Source organism: Abramis brama, assembly GCF_963993115.1.
Source record: "Abramis brama genome assembly, chromosome: 23".
NCBI lineage: Eukaryota > Metazoa > Chordata > Actinopteri > Cypriniformes > Leuciscidae > Abramis > Abramis brama.
This window is the reverse complement of record NC_139985.1, coordinates 12988541-13010458: the sequence shown is the minus strand read 5'-3', so window position 1 is coordinate 13010458 and position 21918 is coordinate 12988541. Positions and strand designations below refer to the sequence as shown.

Here is a 21918-nt window from a genome sequence, read left to right as displayed (position 1 = left end):
ATATTGCTTTCAGTTTCAGAAAGTGAAGTCCCACCCACTGATCTGTAATAGGTCTGTAGCGTGAGCGGGTCCCGCCCCCTGGAATAATGAGGAGCTATTGTAGTCTCTACACTTTTCAATGAAATGTGACTTCCTGCTTATTATGACGCAAAATGATGATTTTTACGTCATAATAAGCAGGAAGTAAAACACTTAAATCCTTATTTCTCCCATCTCAGGGAAAAATGAATGAAAAATCCACCTTTATTATAATATATGACTGGGTTTCTAACAATACAAAGCTTAATGCAAATGGGTGAAGTCTCCCTTTAAGACCAGTGTCATTACAATAGGCAAATTTATTCAAAAGTTATTAGCATTTTTGGAAATTTTGTTATAACTTTTTTACCACAAGGTGGTGCTGCCACAAAACTTTTTGAGTACCTTCAAGGCATGGTTCTGATGACTCATACCGGGTTTTGTGACGATACGCTAAAGCGTTCATAAAGTATAGCATTTTACATCACAATACTGTAATGAAGTCAATGGCAATTTCATGTTTTGTTCTATTATAGTGCCAACAAGAGGCACAATCCCACCATTTTTTTTTTTGATGTGTCCTCAGAGTGAGCCCATACATGTGTGTGTCAAATTTGGTGAAAATATCTAATTTCGTTTTGGAGTTATAGACATCTGTATAAACACCAAAAAAATGACCCACGCCTTACTTTGTTTGCATTTTCTTGCCACTCACTATTAATATTTTGACATTTGGGCATTAGCGTATAGCCAACGACCTATGTTTCCAAACTTCTGACGGCATTTCGTCTCGATCGGTCTAACTGTTTCGAAGATATTCGCAAATGTTTTTAAGCGCTAAATCACAATGCTACACAAACAGCAAGGCGAAACCTACTTAAAGGGTTAGTTCACCCAAAAATGAAAATTCTGTCAGTAATTACTCACCCTCATGTTGTTCCAACCGCGCAAGACCTTCGTTCATCTTAAATTAAGACACAAACACAAATTAAGATATTTTTGATGAAATCTGAGAGCTGATCACTTCTCCATAGGCTGCTAGGTGGCCGAAACTTGCTGGCCCAGAAAAGTTATTAAAGAGATCGTTAATATAGTCCAAGTGACTACAGTATATCAAGCGACGAGAATACTTTTTGTGCGCAAAAACAAACAAAAATAACGACTTTATTCCACTATTCATTTCCTTCTCTCTGGGCCTCTAGTTGGTTCACGTAGTGTTTTTGCACAGCGCGTCTGTGTTGCACGTCACCACGTAGGCTCACTATTGGCCGACGCTGGTCATGTGTGTGATGCGTGATGACGTGTAACACACACGCGCAGCGCAAAAACACTACGAGGCCCAGAGAGAAGGAAACGAATAGTGGAATAAAGTCGTTATTTTTGTTTGTTTTTGCGCACAAAAAGTATTCTCGTCGCTTGATATACTTAAGATTGAGCCACTGTAGTCACTTGGACTATATTAACGATCTCTTTAATAACTTTTCTGGGCCAGCAAGTTTCGGCCACCTAGCAGCCTATGGAGAAGTGATCAGCTCTCAGATTTCATCAAAAATATCTTAATTTGTGTTCCGAAGATGAACGAAGGTCTTACGCGGTTGGAACAACATGAGGGTGAGTACTTACTGACAGAATTTTCATTTTTGGGTGAACTAACCCTTTAAGCAAAACTAGCAATTTTTCGTATCTCCGGACCAGTAGGTGGCGCAGTATGTAGCCTCAGGTCATCTTACTATGAGGAAATATTTGTTTTATCAACGTTTATTTTACATCAGATCATTCACTCTAAAGCTCGGCTTTTATCTTTTAAAGGGCCCCTATTATTGATTTTTGAAAATGACCTTTCATGTAGTGTGTAACATAGCTCTAAGTGAATGAAAACATCCTGCAAAGTTTTAAATCTGAAAGTTCTCCGTATATAAAGTTATTGTCTTTCAAAAGTAAGAGTCGACTCCCGAGTCAATTAAATGAATCGTTTTTCAAACGAGTCATAAGCCGTTTCGTTGTGACGTCAAGACGAAACATTAGCATATTGCCCACCCACTTATTGCGTGCACACACCAGGGAAAACTTGAACCTCAAACCAGCAGCTGATTCCTGTGGATACTGGATAGCATCATGTCGAGAAGATGCTGTGCTCTACAATGTGAAGGTAAAGCCAGTTTTTTTTTTTTTCACTGCCCAAGGACAAGCATGAAGAATCAGTGGTTAAAATTCATCTTTACCACGATATCACAGCAGTATAATCCTAAACTTTTGGCCGTGTTTCCTTTATTTTACTGACGACTCTGCTTCTCAAATCTCGGAGTTCAATGCAGGATTCGCAAACCGCTTGCTCTTGAAAGATGGTGTTCAAAAAACGTAGTTTTGAGTTTTATATTGTGTAGGTCTGCTGCTAATTCATGTTATCACTGTCTTTGTGTCTTACTGAAATACTTTTGCTAATCAGTTGTGGACCACTATTACCTAAAACTGTCTCTATTAATGCAGATTGTCTGTCGTTCTTACTACTCTGAGGAAATATTTGTTTTACCAACGTTTCTGTTACATCAAATCATTCACTCTAGAGCTCGGCTAATCTATACATTGTATACATGCACTGTTATTGATACAGTTTCCACATGTTCACCGCAATATATTAGAAAAATACTCGGTAAATAAATTAGTACAAGTAAAATAATCGATTTGTTGATGGACATGCACATGCAGGAAATTAAACAGTTTTTTGACCTTTGATGCATGTAAACAAATTATTTTTAAAAATCCCTCTTAACCATCGTGCAATAAATCACAAACAACTGGAAAAGTCATATAAATGTATTGGTTAAAAAGAGCGGGAACCCTAAACCCATAGATTATAAAATAAGCTTTGAAAACAAAACTAGGGCTAGTACTCAATTATTGGCATCAAAAATGTTGAGAACCAGTGGTCTACCTAGAACGTGTGCATAGCACAAGTGTCTACACAGAAAACGCACCACTATGCTTTGCAGTTGACGGTCACCCTAGTTTTAATTTTGACATGCTGCACACAATTTTATATAAAAAAAAAGGCTTTACAACCATCTTACATGTGAACAGAATATTTGTTTTATGGTGCGTTCAAGTCCTCTTGGGAAGTTCGTATTTACGAGGTGGGAAGTCGTGTTTACGACGGCAGGTGCGTTCAAGTCACTTTTGTCGAAGTAAGATGGCGGTGTACTTTCTCTTAATTACACAAATACAGCAAGGTTTTTAAACCCTAGTTCTAGAAAATGAAGAACAAAGAAATATGCATCAGGTGTGCTTTGCTTTTTTATGTTTTTAATTAATTTTTGAAGCCACTATAAACTTTTCATATTATATTGTTATATTATAATGTCATCATATTCTGTGCAAGGTAATTAGCTTACTTCGCTGTAAATAGAAAAGTCTGACAATATCACTGCTAAAAACCTTTAAGTATTGTGGTATTCCACCATGTTTCTCACTGACACGCCCCCCCAACTCAAAGATCGGGGCTTAAAGTCCCAAGCTTCCCACTCGTATTTATGACATTGTGGTGGTGTTCATATGCACCATTAGTCCTTATGTAGCCCCGCCCCTTTTCAGTGCTGCACTCAAAGTGCGTCTTCCGGTTTATATTTCCATACCATGAAGGCAAGATCTTACGGATTTATGAATGAACAGCTTGTTTTAAAAACAAATGTCAGTAGACCGGGAAGTTATGACACCCGCTTCAAACATTACAATGATCATGATAACTTTTAGTTAACTCTACAATAAGTAAATCCACTTCACCCACTAATTTACTCTTCAACAGTGATGCCATAGAAATATACAGAGCTACCACAAAAACAAAAAAAGTTCAAACAAAATTCTAAAGATGTCTGTGCGCTTCTTTCTCTGACGCATAAGGTCTATAAATTTAAATACTTCTAACCATGACATCAAAGCCAACCATTTCTGGTCTCTTAATATGACTGCTACCTGTCTGATCTGATCTGATCTTTGGGGAAAAAAATAGTAGTGTCTGCTAGGTATTTTAAAAAAACAACTCTGATAAACTATGGAAAGCATCAATAACAGTGCCAATAACTTCAACTCAAAACTCATGGTTGAAACAACAACTGTACTCTGTTGTAACTGTTCAACAGGACCCTGACAGAGAATACAATCAGGATACCAATCCCAGGTAATTTGGGACTCCTGATATAAATGGTTTTCCAAATGTATCTCCCCAACGTAAAAGTAATTATTTAGCTAAATAAATGATTCATTATAAAAAGCAAACACAAATGGCTATCATTTAGCATTGAAAATAAACAGTGAAGTACACAAACATCAGACCAGGAATCACAGACATTTTCAGCTAATTGCAGCCCAGCATAACTTGCTGGTTATCATAGAAACACTGCTGAACAAATCCCAGAGTCATTATAATCACTTAATGTAGTCCAATAATGTTTTTTAATGAAGGCACTGATGCAGAGTTCATAAACGAGCAACATTAATGGGAAAAACTGCTTCATAAGGGAGTCAGTGCCATGTCATCAGTGGTTTTCTACAAGTACAGCTGTATTATAGCAGCCAGTGGATACTACTCAGTTTTTTCTGCATAGAGAATTACGAGGTGGCCGCATCTGTCAAATTTCGTGCCGCCTCAGGCTCTCAACAAAACTCGGACAGACAGTCACATGCTCAGATACACTTTTTCCACCATGACGGTTCTGTTGCGGGTTCCCGGCCTGTGTCCATTCTCAAACCGTATAGTCTGCCGATAGTGCTGCGCGGATCATAATCTGCGGGTCGGGCGGGCCAAGGAATAAAAACATTACATTCCAATTAATCGAGGGTGGATAACAGATAAATCATTATGATGTGTTGAGTTTAATAAAGACACGGAACTCTCATCACGGTAAAACGCCATGAACGTGCGTCACTCTTTTACTTTCGTTTTCAACAACGTAATTCTCTTCAGGGAAAACCAATCAAGGAAAACATATCAGGGCTCGACATTAACGCTTGTCCTGGACACGTGAAAGAATTGTACTTGCCCAACCGGACAAATGCCCTGATTAATACAATTTTCAATATCAACAGTTGTAATCTTTCAATGTAAATTATTTAATTTGATTGGTAACAGCCTAGTGTCTTATTATTTTAACTGAATGTATTGATCAAATTTAAGAATTTGAAATGAAAGATGGAGCATACATTAAATAAAATTAGGAAAAAAATACCCTTTATAAAAGGTAAAAAAATTATTCTGATAAGAGTGTTTTCCAACAGTGATGTAATGAAACATTGACAATTTAAGTTTGAAGGGAGTAAAGCCTCTGTTTAGGCTATTAAGGAAATGTAATTTTGCCAAAAGAAAAACTTTTATTTTAAATAAATGTTAATTTTAAATCAGCCTACTTTGGTGTGATATTTTACCATATTATCATGCTTAACACTGAGAATTTTAATAATTGTAATGTGATGATCAGATGCAGATATCTAAATCAAAGAATATCATAGATTTGGGCGATTGGAGGGTGGATTATTTCTTTTTAACAGCGGACTCAAAGTGCACCAGATTAATGAATTTATCTTTAAAAAGGTACAAAATTTTCTTCTGGGGGGGCATGCCCCCGGACCCCTCTAGAGGTACCGAGCTACACCCACAAAAATACTGTGGGAAACAAAATAGGCTATATGATGGTCTACGAAAAATACAAATTTAATTATCTTATTATTAAAATACATGATCAGGATTTTACCACCTCCGCCTCATTTTGAGCCAGGAAAAACCCTGATACTGAATGACCAAACCTGTCCTAAGAAAAAAAAAGAAAAAAAAATGCACATACTGAAGAAAACAAATACAATTGTGACAAAACGCTATGAATCATGGAAAAAGATTCCACACCATCTTAATCATTCACGACGCTCCACAGGGTTTTTCAAGAACTAAAATATTCTATTTGTGACACCTCAGCAATTTCCACTCTCTGTGATGGCAATTAAGAAACATGTGACATGCAAGCCAGAAGCCTATGTTTTACATTCTCTTCCTCCATTTACACATCCTTCCCTAGCTCTTGCGCTAGCTGAACATGCCCTCTCTCAACACAGAGCAAGTTCAAGACCACTGCAGCTTGTGAAAATTATACCACCAGCAAAACAAGTCTAAACGCATTGCAACACTGCCTGGGATTTGTCTGTGCAATGAATGTGGCTCAGTTCACATCAACAGCAGTTCTGCCAATAACTGGAATGAATGTCATGTGTTCTTGTCTGAAACCAACCCGCATTTTTTTTTTCTGCCGAGCTGCTTCTTCAAATCCAGAGTGTCTGTTTGGTCCCAAGATGGATAGAGTCTTGACAATGTCAACAGATGTCACATTCTCCGCTTGTAAGACCTGTTTTGCTCTGGAGGGAAAAAATATCTTCACTGGGTTATCTTCACTCACTAGACAGCTTCTGCTGAGGCTCCCTTTTATGCTACAAATTATTAGACAGTGACAGAGGCTTTTTAAACCAAATGTTAACAGCTGACTCACAGACAGACACACACCCTTGTGACTTTTGTCTTTTGTTCCATTCAGCAGGCCTATCTGCATAGAAATGCTTGAGTCTTGTTCTCAATGGACAACAATCAAAACCAAACCCAACACCACACACACAACTACAAAAAAGCCTGCTACTCTATGAGAAGTTTAACACCATGACAGCTTTGGATCAAAACACAATCTCTTCCTCTGAGGATCATCATCTCTAATGAAAATTGTGTGTTAGAGCTCTGACAATACAATAGACAGTATACAACTATAGTAACATTCTAGATTCTTACATTTTCTGAAGATCTGTTTTATCCAATCGCTTAGAAAAGTACCACATATCACTTAGCACATCTCTCCTCAACAAACCACATGATTTATAAATAGATGTTGCCATGTAGTTTCAAAACACAGTGATTAATTGCTGTTAACAGCAGGGTCAACAGTGTGAATGGAAAGTTAACTGATTAAAGATATTTTACATTTCTGTATCTAATTCTCCACTAATTTTTTTTTATATAGAATTAGCAAGGGACACTTAGCCTACCTCAACAGTTTTATTTACCTCTTACTTCAACGGCCAGATTATGTCAGATTTTGTTGACAAACAACACATTGTTCGAACATTGTTCTAAAACCCTACAAAACCAATTGAACGCTTGGATTGAACACCTCAAATGATTAAACAACTTAATGAAAATATGTTTGGACACAAAGACATTTATCAAGGTACTTAACAGGCAATTTGCCTAATACTGCTCTGTTCTGTAAATCTTAAACACCCAGGTAGCCGACACTCTCCATATGAAAGAGCAGCAATTTGTGTTAGGAGGCAATCCAAACATCCAAAACAAGCGTACAGAAAGCCACCTCTCGTACTGTATACTGCACGATACTGAATTGAGTTCTCTTCAGTGTCTTTTTGTACTTGAACAGACAAATACACAAAAATATGTCAAAATATCCTTGTAAACAGTCAGTTATGTCTTAAGTGAACATAAACAGTTGACAAAGGAAACATGAGTAACAGTACAATGGATTTGTGTGTCAGCAATTAAAGTGACAGCAGCCTAATACAAATGTTGCTGTCTGTCACTAATGCTAATCAAACAACAAAGGACAAAGAAAGTCCCTCGCTGACTGAATTACTTTTGTAGCTTTAATAAGGATTAATTTATATTTAATTTATACAATTAAGACTATGCAGAGTTATTATATTTGATTATTCAATTTCTGTTGTATTTGTTATTTATTAGTTATTTGAATACTACTACATACCTGAAAAACGTACAGCACTGTTTATTTCATTTGTATTTATATTTTATTGTATTTATTTGTGCTACTGCTTGCAATGTTTATTTGTTATTGTTTTATTACTGACTCTTTAATCTTTACTTGTCTTTCTTGACAATTCATTTTAAAGTTTGAAATAAAGCTTCTTGCGCTGTCTGTGTAAGCTATTACAAAAAGCATTACCCCATTGTAAAAACACAAATACATTAAGTGAGCAAACATTTAGGTGAGAATTTATTTTTAAAAATAAGCAAATGAGACGGGTTTTGGATGACTACCTACTGTATTTAAAATAGCACAGCCTGCCTTTAAATTTAATTTATGGCTTGACATGATACCTTAGCAACTGAAAAGTTTCACAATAGCTGTCAAATAAAGTCTAGGCTGTTTGCAGGGAAACTGGCTGATAGGAGGCTTGACCACAGAACCACACCCAATGTCAGCTAATGAGCCTTTAGGAAATTCACCTCAAAGCAATCCATCTTCTGGCACACGTTATGTTGCACTGCATAAGATCAGCTACATTAAACATGCATCACTTGTAATACAAAGAATTGAAAATGGTTCCACAAATTCAGTTGAGAGGTTATGAATCCCCAGGTTAGGGAATCCCCACCCACCCCCACACCCACACCCACACCCACACCCACGAATGCATGTCACAAGATGCTAACATATGCAGAACACACAAGTTTGATCTCTTAGCAACTTCTGCTCAAACACAGAACATTTGGGAACCATAATGGGGCTTGTTTTAAATGGGGTAATGGAATTTCTTGTAAAGCCTTTTTTTCAGTGGTGATGAGGACAGAAAACACACAAATTCTTGTCCGACACTAGGCGTATCTTACCACATTCTGCTATGCTGCTTGTCACACACAAAACCACATTAATAGTCAGCCTTACGCAGCAGTGGAAAAAGTTGGGAAGGAGAACGCAATCTACAAAGGCTCCTTCTTCCACTCCTCTCTGACTTGAGACTCACATGGTCACATTTCATTCCTACTGAGAGTTCTTGTGTGGAGAGCGAGCATGTGGGTTTCAGAAACTTGCGCATTTTTGACCCGTTTTACCCTGCATGTGCGGTCCACAACCTCCACATTCCCTACCAAACCATGAATATATTGGGTGTGTCACACTGCATGGAACATCACAACAGTTTCCACCCATGACAAAGCTAAGATAGATTCTAAACTTCCCCAAATACCACAAGAGGAAAGTGGCTGATGACATGAAGGAAAAAAACCTGGAAAAATAATAAAACATTCCATCCATCACTGATACTTTAGAGATTAACTGTCATAAATGTGTCAAACAATAAAGTTTTAAAGGAAAATGTCTTCTGTAAACACAGAAAAGATCAATTTGTGTACACCACACCCTCATCCACTTACCAAATAAGCTATTCCCTCTCTGTAGGGATGTGACGGTGAGGAAATTCTCCCACCGGTTAATCGCAGAGCGAGTTTTTCAATTAATTCCTATGGAAGTTTCGAATTAGCAGCAATTCGAGGGCAGCAATTGCTTGAATTATTTATTGAATTATTATTCTTAATGAAAAACACAACTAGAAAAACACAACTAACCCTTTACAGGTTCTCTAATAGCATTGGTTCAAATCCAAAATATTGCCAAATAGCCTAGGCGCTATTACATTTTGCTTGGAAACCAAATCTTCCACCATCGTCTTGTCAGTCAGCCTGTGACCCTCGTCCAACACTATAAATGAAATCTGACTCCTGCTGCTGATCTGTGCTGCGAGTCTGCGACTCTTGTTCAGCTCACACCACACTGAGCAGACGAGTTCAGTTTTTAACTGTAGTGTGTGTTCTCTAAATGATTTTTATTACTATAGAAAAATCAAAACGACAGTTGGGGGCAGTGCCATGGTGGGCAGGTAATGAACACTGTGTAACAACGATAACATAGACTATCACAGAAAGCCTACATCTCTGTGAGAAATATGATGTGGCAATGTACGTCACTGCCAGGCGTTGAAAAGGCATGACACAGTATTTTGCATCCATTATAAGAAACAGCATGAGATCAACAATTCTGTTTTAGATGGCAGAGACCGATATCCAAGTTTTACACACCTGAGGATAGTCAAATGTTTGAGTCATTTTGTGTATTTCACAAAGCACTGTAACTTTTAGAACTCTTAAAGAACTTTTAAAAAACTTCTTTCTCAGTCCAAAAAGACCATTTATTAAATCTAGCCTGCAAAAACAGATCACTTTACATAATTCTTGACATATCAGGGCCCAACGCTAAGGATTTTTTCTACTTGTCCGGTAATCAACAAAATTAATAAAGTAAAAGAAAAGAAAATGGGCCTATAGAACAAGCCAGGTATTGTTCTTGTTATTTTTGATACCTGTAACCATAATAAATAAGGTTATGACATAGGCATATGGCATATGACATAAGCAGACCAAGGAGCGGACAATGCAAAATAAACAATGGCTCTAAATTCTCTTCCACTTGATTCTCATTGAAGTACTGAAGTTAAAACAGATACAATCTCATAATAACAACTCAAAGAGAAACCGACTTTCATTTATTCCTTCTTCAAGTCAAAAACCCATTGGAGAAGCATCAGTTTTCGCGTGCTGTAGCCAACCTGTAGGACTGTTCATTCCAAATACCCTCAATCGGTTCTGTAATTGAGCACTCCCTCAGCCTTGTCTCTTAAAACTTTTAATTAAGAATCTGACAGAATCTGTTTAGGGTCTGTCATACTGTCTGAGACATTAATCCCCTTCACCCCACTTCTCTCTCTTCATCCGTATCTCGTTCTCACTATTAAATTATTAAATTAAATATGGGCCAATAATAACAAATAACAAGTTGTGACAGTTCACACATAAGTTTTGGGCCTGCAACTACTGACAGTATAAGTACACAAAATCCCTTTGGCTGTTTAATTGGCTCTTGAAGAGTGTTACCTCTGAGGCTCTTGCTCATTTGGCTGTTGATACAGATGGCCATATCACCAACTACCCCAGGCTAATACCCCATTCAATTAATACATTCTCTTTCTTAAATATATCACAAGTGGGAACATGACGCGTCTCAACATGACACACTGAATGCAATCTCTGTAAGCTGCCCTGCTTGGGAATTTTCTCTACAAAGCATGGTCATTGTTGTCATGTTCTTTTTCCATTCAATCTTCCACCCAGGCTCGAGTTATTGACTATGCCGCCCACCATGGCCCACAGTATAAGGCCAGCAGTGGAGGTTGAACGTGGGACCTGTCGATTGACTCTAACAGTTGTGCGGGGAGACATCAGTGATCGTTATGTAACTGCCATTGCTGCGTGGGCTGCAGGAGCAACGCTATAATTCTGATAGAGCCAGGAAAGCTGCCGTCTCATTGAGCGAAGACCAGGTTCTCTCACTGTTATACTGGTCATGTTTCTGAACTTGACATAATCTGAAAGTGTATTCTGCCCTCTAAGGCACTGCTTCACTGGGAGTGTAAACTGGGTCCTGCAAACTTGCTTAGCTGCTTTGTGCGTCTCCAATTTTGTTTTTATACTAAACACCTTATAAAACCCACACAGTACACAGCAAAGTGTCTTACAACAGTGTTTTACACTACAGGTCTAATAAAGCCTTAAGACAGTGGTCTCAAACTCAGTTCCTGGAGGGCCAACGCCCTGCAGAGTTCAACTAAGGCTGGGTATCGATACAGGTGACCCAATTCAATTCGATTCTCGATTTGATTAAATTAATTTAATTATTCAATTTTCACTGGCCCCACCACAAATTTTTTTTATAAATTAACAAAGTTATTGTCTTTGACCCATGTCTCCTTGTACTGTAATAAAAAAGGTTATGACACCAAAAATTTTAGATACTAGTGTAATTTAACAGTTCTCGATTCCAATTTCGATACCAAAGTGTTTCTACTTAAATTTGTTTTTTGAAATATAAACAATTTGGTCATAAAAAAGTTATAACAATATTATAATACAAACTGCCTTTATGCAATTTAAATATTTGTATACAAATCAGTTATGTATTACAGTAATGTATCAAGTGACAGGGTTCCCTGTGTATTGTACAGCATTTGTTCATAGAGTTTTTTCTTGAGACAAAACTGACATTTACTGTACCTGATATACAATATATCCAAATAAATCTATCGAATCGAGATCGGAAGTGAATCAAATTGCAAGCTTGTGAATCAAAGTCTAATCTAACCATGAGATTTGTGTCAATGCCTAGACCTACTATCTAATGTTGATGCAATAGCAAACACAGTTAAAGACTGTTGGATAACCAGCAATCACGCACACTCAAATATCACTGTACACACTGCATTAAACATCATACAGAAGTGGGTGGGTGAAAAATAAATAGAGTCAGAATAGAAGAGGGAGGGAAACAAAGTAATGGAGTGAGTGAATGTAGGAAAGAGAAAAAACGAGATGAAGAAAGTGAAAGCACATCTTCAGACTACTAATTTGAGAGTGGCTGATGGGGGGGGGGGGGGGGGGTGAAACCATCTTCCACTAGCCCCCAGTGATAACACCACAAATGTCGAAGCTCGCTGTGATTGGAACGTACAAATAAAAAAGCATGTTTGTTTTTCCAGCCGAACAAGTATGAGCATATGTTACAGGGAGGCCTCTCTCTTTATCTCTGTCAGCAGAGATCTTTCTCCTGTCACTACATGCCGAGCAACCTCACATCCACATGCATCCACGACGTTCTGCAATAACCCACTGCTAATGCAAAATGACTTATTCACGCATTCACCATTTCGCCCAAGCTGAGCCAATGTGACTCGTGGCATCCCTGCAAGGTTCCTTTGGTCGCGCTGTTCTTCTGTCAAACCCAAGCACACACGCAACACCGTCTGACAGGGGAGAGGAAAACAACATGCAGATGCTAAGAATCACCTGACCTCTGCAATCATTACACTGCCACACTTAACCCTGGTATAAATGTTTTCCTATTTAGCAGTGCTACTGTTCTGAGTACAAGCAAACTATAGGGAAAACGATGCAAAAGAAATTTGTGAAACATGCTATCAAGAAGTTATCCAGGAAAAAACTTTTTGGGCGCAAGACAATGTTAATGTGTAATAAAAAGGCAGAATGCTTCAGGACAAACATGCATTTAAGTGTCTGCCCTAATTGTACAGAAACGACTAAGAAAAAAACAATTGTTCTTTCCATATCTTTCCATATTGCTCTGTCAAAGATTTATTATTGCATATATTTTCATTGCAGGTTTATTTGCCCCGTTCTGTGTTTTTGCTTTACATAATAATGGGTGAATCTAACAAAACCATAGGCGTAATTTGCGGGTGGGACGGGTGAGACATGTCCCCACCACTTTTTGCTAAGGTCGATATTGTCCCCACCACTTTTGAAACATCTCGCGGCACGAATGTACCAATACAAAATAAAACAAAACATCGCCAGTTAACTAGCAGAGCATTCATTTAGTTTGTTTGTTAAATAAGAGGCAATCTAGCGCTGAAATGTGTTGTTTTTTTAAATCAAGTGAGGCCATCCTTAAAAATATTTTGGTTTGCAGTAACAGCAAAAAAAAAGAAAAAAAGGGTCGGTAGGTAGGTCTATATTTTCATATATATAAAAAAAATATATATAAAAAAGTATTTTTTTTTTATAAAAAAAAAAAAAAAAAAAATCGGGGGTCGGGGGGGGGAGAACATTTTTCACCGATGTCTAGGTGCTGTTCACACCAGGATATAACCAGGCTGTTTTTTGAGGATATAAATCCGATCTTCAATTCCCGCTAGATGCAGATTTAATGGAGTGCACGTCACCGAAAGCAAAAGTTATGAGATACATTATTTTATTGATCATCAGCTAAAATTTCTGAATCAAAGCCCGCAATAAGAGAAAGCGGAAACAGCCCTGGTAAGATCATTTCGTTTCTTTACATTTAATGAAGATGATTGTGTGCGTCTGCGACTTACTTTCACTTTGATTTGCGATAGCACGTTGATGCTCAGCTTCTCATCTGCGGCGATACGTGTTGCAGTAGCGTCATCATATCTGATGATTTTTTAATAAACCATATTCAACAACATCTAAAAATGAAATAATCTTTAGAGTAAAGCCGCAGCCATCATTACCAAGCGCGAACCATTGACAGTGAATGAAACGAAGCAAACTTAGCCTACAGGCCGTAGTGTGACATGCGTTAACCAATGGTGTAAACATAATCATATGACGCGCCACGGGTTTTTATTTAAAAGAAAGAACGTAGCTTATGTTTGTATGTAGGTCTAGGCAATTTATATTCACAATACTTAATAACTAATATTATTTTATTGCATTTGTATTAGTTGTTTGAAGAGTAAAAAAAAAAAAAATCGGTCGGTCTTAACGCATTTTACAACCGGCAAGTCGGTCGGACTAAAAGGGAAAATAAATAAATAATTGGGTCGGTACTAAATTGACAGGGTCGGTCGGGTTACGGCAAACAAGAATATTTTTAAGGATGGCCTGATCAAAGTGCTCGTTGCCGCTGCGATCAGTGGCGCAGATACTGTGTTCTCTTGTGGCTCGCGCACAGTCTTCACTTGGACACGCGCTTCAATCCGTTGTGGAGACTCTCTATTCGTTCCGGTGAAATTACAAAACAAAATGCACACAAACGTGTCCCTGCCTGATATACAACCACTGATAAACATAATGGGTTTTGATGAGAAAAAAAAAAAAAAACTGAAAATTCCCACCACTAACAACCACCACTAAGACCTCATTAAATGACAAATTAAACCCAATGTACTATTTAAATCGATTGCTGGACATCGTAATGTTATTGTACATACATCTGATTTGATTTAGCATTGTTTTAACAACGCATGTGCTAACACATTCATGTGCCCTTGTAATCTTTAATCAAAATAACTTCTACCACTTGTAATGACATCTCATCTATTTTGATAAGTGCACGAATGAGGGACAATGATTGCTCTCCTCCAGTAAACTGTCATACACATGAGATCTCAGCAATTAGCAAACAACCAAGATCCATCCAATCAATTCCCAACGGTGACTTCAAATCACTCCCTGCAATTCTCATTACCACAATGAAGAAATTTATGCTGACTTAAAGGATAACTCTCGCCAAAATGCAACCTAGGGTCTTTTTGTTAATCTACCTGAGGCAAACTTTTGTTTAAAAGCATAATTAGAATGGAAGAATGGCACTTTCAAGTTTGACCGTATTTTCGTTTTCGGTCAAATTGCCTTTTGAATGGGAGTGCTTGGAGCACGACTATGATAGCATCAAAAATCGCTATTTTTAAAACACTAAGGCGGCTCAACACAACATGAAACTTTGCTCGAAGTATCACCAGAGGCTCTACACATGAACTCGAGCACTGAGAACATTGTGTACACAGAGTTTACTAAAAAGAAAGATTCTGAACAACTCACTGTAGCTGTGTCCGCCGACATTTTGACAGTCAAAAATAGTCGATCTCCGAATGTGAATTTTAGTATTGCTTCTTATATGAGGATCCTTTTTCAAATACAAGGTCAATATTGATTTTCACAAATGACAAAACAACAAATTATCCATGAATTTATATGGAGCCAAGCTTTAGGAGCTTTCCATCTTTACTCTCCTCCCTGTTACATTGCATTCGGAGATCGACTATTTTTGACAGTAAAAATGCTACAGTGAGTTGTTCAAAATCTTTCTTTTTAGTAAACTGTGTATGTTCTCAATACTCAAGTTCACGTGTAGAGCCCCTAGTGATACTTCGAGCAAAGAAAAACAGCGATTTTTGATGCTATCATAGTAGTGCCAAGCACTCCCATTCAAAAGGCAATTTGACCGAAAATGAAAATACGGTCAAACTTAAAAGTGGCATTTCCATTCTAGTTATGCTTTTAAACGAAAGTTTGCCTCGGGTAGATTAACAAAAAGACCCTAGGTTGCATTTTGTCGACAGTTATCCTTTAAAAACTGTATTACAGTTATGATAATCAAATAAAAAAAATTGGGAATTACAAAATATCCAAACACACAATGGTAATTAGTGCTGGATAGTAACTGATTATGTAATCCGGATTACGTAAACAGACACCAAAAATTAAGTACTTGTAGTTAGATTACTACATTAACATTACATTTTAAAATACTCGCAATCAGACTAGTTAGCCTACTTTTTTATTGATTACATGTTATTCTCATAATGGCAGTAAATTATTCATAATTCATTAATTCTCCATTCTTTTTTATCTTTTAAATTTTCCTTTCTAAAAAAGCCTACTGCTTTTAGAAGGTCTCCCAGGTTTGCGGAATTGCGCACACAGACCAGCCACTAGTCATGAGCTTATCACTGGAAACTGAGACCTACACAGCATTTGATCACTGGATTTAAGGAAATCATTTCACTTAAAAAGTGTTTTTCAAAATTGCATATCTAATCAAATGAATTATTATTTGAATTATCACTCAGGGAGTCATTCAACCATGCATTACTGTCTTTGGAAGGCTTTTGTCTTTCAAACACTTCAAAATGTACAAAATCACGTAATTTCATATTTACATCTTTGTATCTTTAATACATCATGTAAGTTCCATAACTTAAAACGTCCTCGTCATCAATAAAAAAAATATTTAAATAATCAAGCTATAAAAAGCTTCGTTTGGATCCGAGGTGGCCTGTGACGTCACAGGGGCTCAATCATTTTCATAAGACTGCCTCTTGAGCAAGACAACAACGCCTACTTTTACATCATCGCATCGTTGTGCCCGCCCACTGGTGTTCAGTCGATGAGCAGCGAGTGGATCTAAAGTAGTTGTTTACGATAAGATTGTGAAAATAACAATATTACGATGCCACTCAGACGTTGTGTGGTTCCTGGCTGTGGAAAAACATAATCTTTGCATAAACTGCCAAAGGATCCCGATGTCAGAGAAAAATGGATTCAGTTTATTTTTAACAAACGTCCTAGTCACGCAGTGCTGACTTCCGTGTTTGTACCATACATTTTACCAGCGACTGCAGGGCTCCAGACTAACTTTTTTTACTAGGAGCGCTGTAGCCCCTGACTGAAAATTTTAGGAGCGCAAGCAGAAAATCTGACTTAACGTACAGATATTACAATGTGCAGTTTTATTATTAACTTTATCATTCATAATGTCTTAATATTACATAAAAAGCAAAACGAGTGAAAAAAATTATATTAGGGAGTGAAAATAGCAAATAAGCATACTTACAAGTAAGCACAGTTACAATGGTAATTTATTTTTTATTTTTTTATAATTGTTTTCCTACATCTTAATGTTTAGTTTTAGGACAATCTTTGAAGGATGAACAAAAAATGTGTTGGTCATCACATTAAAAATAACATTTATTTATGATATTATTGTTTTGAAGTGCTAGAAAAAGATGTGTAGTACTTGTAAGCGTTTGACTTCCTGTCACAATACCATAGTTATGGTTAGAGTTACTATATTAGCCTAAATCCATGGTGAATGTTGCTGATTTGTGGACTGAAAGCCTTCTATTGTTTCTCCTGGTTTCCACGTCAGCGCTGTTTGATCTGATATCTAAACCATCTGATATGGTTTAACAGAGAACTCGGAATGTTTCTCACTGGATCTCGCAGCGATGATGTTATTAATTCTGAGGCGAATTCAATGGATTTCTTCACTGGATCTCCAGAGTCTGGATCTCCTAGTAACAGTGTCGCGTGATCGAGATCGGCCCGCGACTGGCAAGTTCGGGGAGCTGCGCTGTATGGCAAGCCGTTTTAGCTTAAATTGTACCCAGCGTTACTCGTCGTAATTAAATTGTTACTAGTAAGAATTCAATTAGAGAGTTCTACAATTCAATTCTTACTAGTAGCATTTACAATTAGAGAGCTCTCTTATTCAATTATTACTAGTAAAATTTACAATTAGAGAGCTTTCCAATTCAATTATTACTAGCAAGAATTACAATTACAAAGCTCTCTAATTCAATTCTTACTAGTAACAATTCCAATTAGAGAACTCTACAAATGAATTTTTACTAGTCATATGTCTCCATTGACTTCCATTCATTTTTAATTACGGAGCTCGACAATTGAATTGTTACTAGTAAGAATGCAATTGCAGAGCTCTTTAATTAAATTATTACTAGTAACAATTCCAATTAGAGAGCTCTCTAATTCAGTTGTTACTAGTAAGAATGCAATTGCAAGCTTTTTAAATTGAAAAAAGTAGCACAAATGAATACAACAGAATATACAAATAAAGAGAAATAAAAAGAAAAAAGCTTGAAATCAAGCTTCCATGTGTTGCATTAACTCTTAACAACAAAATTACCCCATTGTAAAATCGCAACGAGTGAGCAAACATTTAGGAGAGATAAATGTAAAAAAAAAAAAAAAAAAAAGTCTAAAAAATGCCCCTCCCCCAACTCACCCTAAACCAATCGATTAAGCAGGTTCATGCACGTGTTTTAAGAGCAACTAAGTTTGCGTGTGCATTCACATCCTTTTGTTTTGAGCAAATGTAAGTTGTAATATTGTGTTTATTTTGTTTAGGCCCATCTATATCTGATTTGTCTCATTTAGGATGCATTTGGTTAAGAATTAAAGCTGTAGTAAAGCGTGCAGTGATCATCTTTAGCGTGCGCAGCTCAAACGGCAATATTATAAAGAGAACAACATTGTAATAAAACATTGTGAATTATCTGGGTTTAGTTGCCGTGTTTCATCGCCATTGCTCCAGGAAGAGCGTGTGACGCGTCCACAACATGAATCATTCTGAATGGCATGTAACTTAGTTCAAGTTCACTTGTGCATTCGCGTAATTTTGTGCAGATATAATTAGCACAAAAAAAAAAAGTATATCTATCTTAATTTTAAAGTACCTAAAATACATGCCTGTAAAAAGTGTTTTCTTCAGCCGTGATCAGGATTTTACCACATCCCCCTCATTTTATGCCAGGAAAAAAACAAGTTAATTTGATCAGCATCTCAACTCAAGTTCAGAGCTTTGCTGTCAAATGTGCCTTTCTAAGAAATAAACCTGTAATATTATTAGTTACTGCACTTATTAATATAAAAAATAAAAAAATATATAAAAAAAACACTTTTATGATTAATACCCCCCCTCCCTCCAAAATCAGGTGTTGGCACCACCATCTGTAGAACTTAGTGGCACCGGTGCTGCTGCTCTCAAATGTTATTCTGGAGCCCTGAGCTATCCCATTTATAGACAGTATTCACACCATGGAGACCTGAGTCACGGTACAGGCTGATGTTACCAACAGTGCCCATGATCATGTCTGAGGAGGAAGGCTGAACAGTACAACTCTCCCCCTAATTAGAGGGAACAGATGCTCTGCAGGGTAAACAGCTTGATATGCACAACAATAAATTGCATCAGTCGGCTGGAGTAATCACTAGAGAAGAAAACTTCTCGATAGCTCCAAACACCCCCACCCTGCAGGTTATGTAAAGTTTAAAGCATGCACAAGCACACCCACTCACACATGAACTCGTACACAAGTGGTATTGTTCGGCTGTGATATCTGCTTACTGATGTCCTCGAGCTGGTTCTTCATAATTACTAATACATTATCAAGGAAAATGATCTGTATATGTGCAAACACACACAACGCTCCACGTTTGAACACGGAAAGAACGCACTGTTTGCAGATCTATCGGATGACACCTTGATCTATGTGAGTTTCAATCACTCTCATTTGGTTAACAACAGTCCTTTAGTCATGGATTGAATTCTCCTGGATTATGGTGGATCTACAGGGATAAGCTTTAAAAATGATCACAGCATATTTCATAATGACTGACCTTTCTCTTTTGGTTATTTTGTGAGCACAAAATGTCCACAAAATAAATCGTCCTCACACCAGCAGAAGATTAGCTCGCGAAGACGCGAACATCACCTGTGGGAAGTAAAACAATAAGGTGGCTTTCCCGTTCCACACAAGGAGACTTTGAACATGTAGCAGCTAATCAGGTAAACTAACTGCTAGGATGTGTCACACAGGACTATTAGCCACAGAAACCATCCACATCTTCAAGATTACATTAACGTTACGCCGGTGGGACAAGATTACGTGCGTTTCAAACGATAAACATAACCTGACCTTTTTGAGGGTCAGACGCCCTCAAGAGGGCCTCAAGAGAGTACGGTTTACGCATAATGCAAAATATCAGTTATACGTCGAATAGTTCACCCATAAACGAAATAATTTCGCCTAAATGTCGTTCAAAGCAGATTTGTCTTACTTTATTCTGTGAAACACAAAAATGTTAGTCAGAATGACAGCCTCAGGTTCACTCACATTGTATGAGAAAACATACAATCGAAGTCAATGTTGACTGAGGCGAATTGACCGTTTAAATTCCCCTCAGGCTGCTGAGGCTACAGGACACCTGAAGCTGACGTTGATAATCACACACGAATCTTCACTTAACATTCATACTTGAACATAACACCAACCAGAAAGCCTATGTGGCTTGTGTTCTTCTCTTTCTGACACAACTGGGAATGTTTTGTTCTCCTCACAGTACAGGGAATCGAAGCTCCTCACAGAGAACAAATTGCAGGGTTTCCCCTTCGACGCAATAGCGCGAGGACACACCCAGAGAGGCGCGAGAGAGGCGCGGTGGACGTTACCCAAGGGGGTGACGTCAGATGGATCGACTGATTACCTCTTTATCAATCAGCTAGAGAGCCCCTTTACACTTTACATGAAATGTACCCGTTTATGTATGCCAATTAAAAAGACCATATTAGCTAGTGCGAAACGTGCACACTTCGACGTTAAATGACTGCGCTAACATCAATGATTGTGAAATGGTACAAAAATACGCTAATACATACATAAATAACAAAATCGTGAACGCTAAGCGTAGGGTTTACATGTAATAGACAGAGTTATATGCGTTACTGGAATGGCACAAAAAAAATATTTTCACAGTTTAAGTAACGTAAAAACTATAAACGATTAAATTTTTCACCGAAAAGCTGTGCAGAAATAAATACTTGGAACAGGCAAAAAAAAATGTCTCGTGAACAAACACGGCGCGGCTCTGATGACCGTTTGCAAGATGGAACATGCACGCGCACACCTGTGGACAGAAAAATCAAAGTGAGTAAAATAAAACAGGAAAAATAACAAACCTACCTCAGGCTGAAGGGTTGTCAGAAAGAGTGAAAGCCGCACATGGGACGTTCCTCCTCGTTCAGTGCATCGAGAAACAAGCCCTCTCCTCAAAACTCCGAAAGATTGAAGACGCAAAAGGTCTCTTAAGTAAACACTTGCACGGATAGGCAATGTCTTTCGTCGCTTGCGAACCGTGTTTGTTTACTCTGCATCTGGAAACTAACTTTAGAATTGGAGCCAGTCAGCCAGCAGGATGGAATTAGTCGCTTTTCCTACATGTAAAATGTGACCTCCGCGTTTAGGCAGAAAACATACAAACTTCTTATATCACGTCGTTGAAAAGTAAGAAGCCCGTCTGCTCGAACCCAATCCAACAGCCTTTTCTCGTACAGAGAAAAGAGGAAATAATCACAAGAGGGATTGAGGTATGTTCCGCTTTGGCTACGGAACGCAAACGCTACAGATCCAAGTTTTGTTTGGTTTTCAATCTTGTTTTCTACGTGTTAACTGCTCTATTTGTTGCCCCCCGTTTAACCGCCGGGAAAAGTGCGGATAAACGCAACCTTTCACCGCGCAACGAAAAAGACAGTTTCAATCACTGGTTGCCGTGGCTGGAAATCGAAAGAGGGAGATAGAGATTCAGTCTGAGGGTTGGGAGAGCTGCGGCGGAGAGGGAGGGACTTGTGTGTGGGATCAGTCATTTAAGGTGGATCACAAGGAAAATTGAAGCAAATGAATGGTCAGATCCTAGAACTCCCAACACCTCGACTTGCTAGACGGGTAAATTATAAACAGTGCGTGAAACAGAAATATTTGTACACGTGATTGAAAATATATACAAAAAGCTGAAAAGCCATCAGGCTTCAATCATAAAGCAAGCGGTGTCACTAAATAGAGCTCTTCATTTTGGAGACCTGACAATCAGAAGATGATTTGGATTTTCCAGGCAGG

At 37.8% G+C, this 21918-nt stretch overlaps 1 protein-coding gene across 8 annotated transcripts in view; it reads right to left on the bottom strand.

The window, feature by feature from the left end:
- atp2b4 (ATPase plasma membrane Ca2+ transporting 4) overlaps positions 1-21623 on the bottom strand; it is a 134809-nt gene extending 113186 nt beyond the window's left edge. For 3 of the 8 annotated variants that reach the window (XM_084100102.1, XM_084100105.1, XM_084100104.1), the window contains exons 1-2: positions 20989-21598; positions 19646-19740 (exon numbers count right to left, since the gene is read on the bottom strand). The gene's annotated coding sequence lies outside the window, so the exon portion shown is untranslated. Of the gene's footprint in view, positions 1-19645; positions 19741-20300; positions 20445-20988 lie in introns of those variants that run through there. The other 5 variants (XM_084100098.1, XM_084100100.1, XM_084100099.1 and 2 more) reach the window with 5 other exon arrangements.
- Positions 21624-21918: the final 295 nt, after the last annotated feature.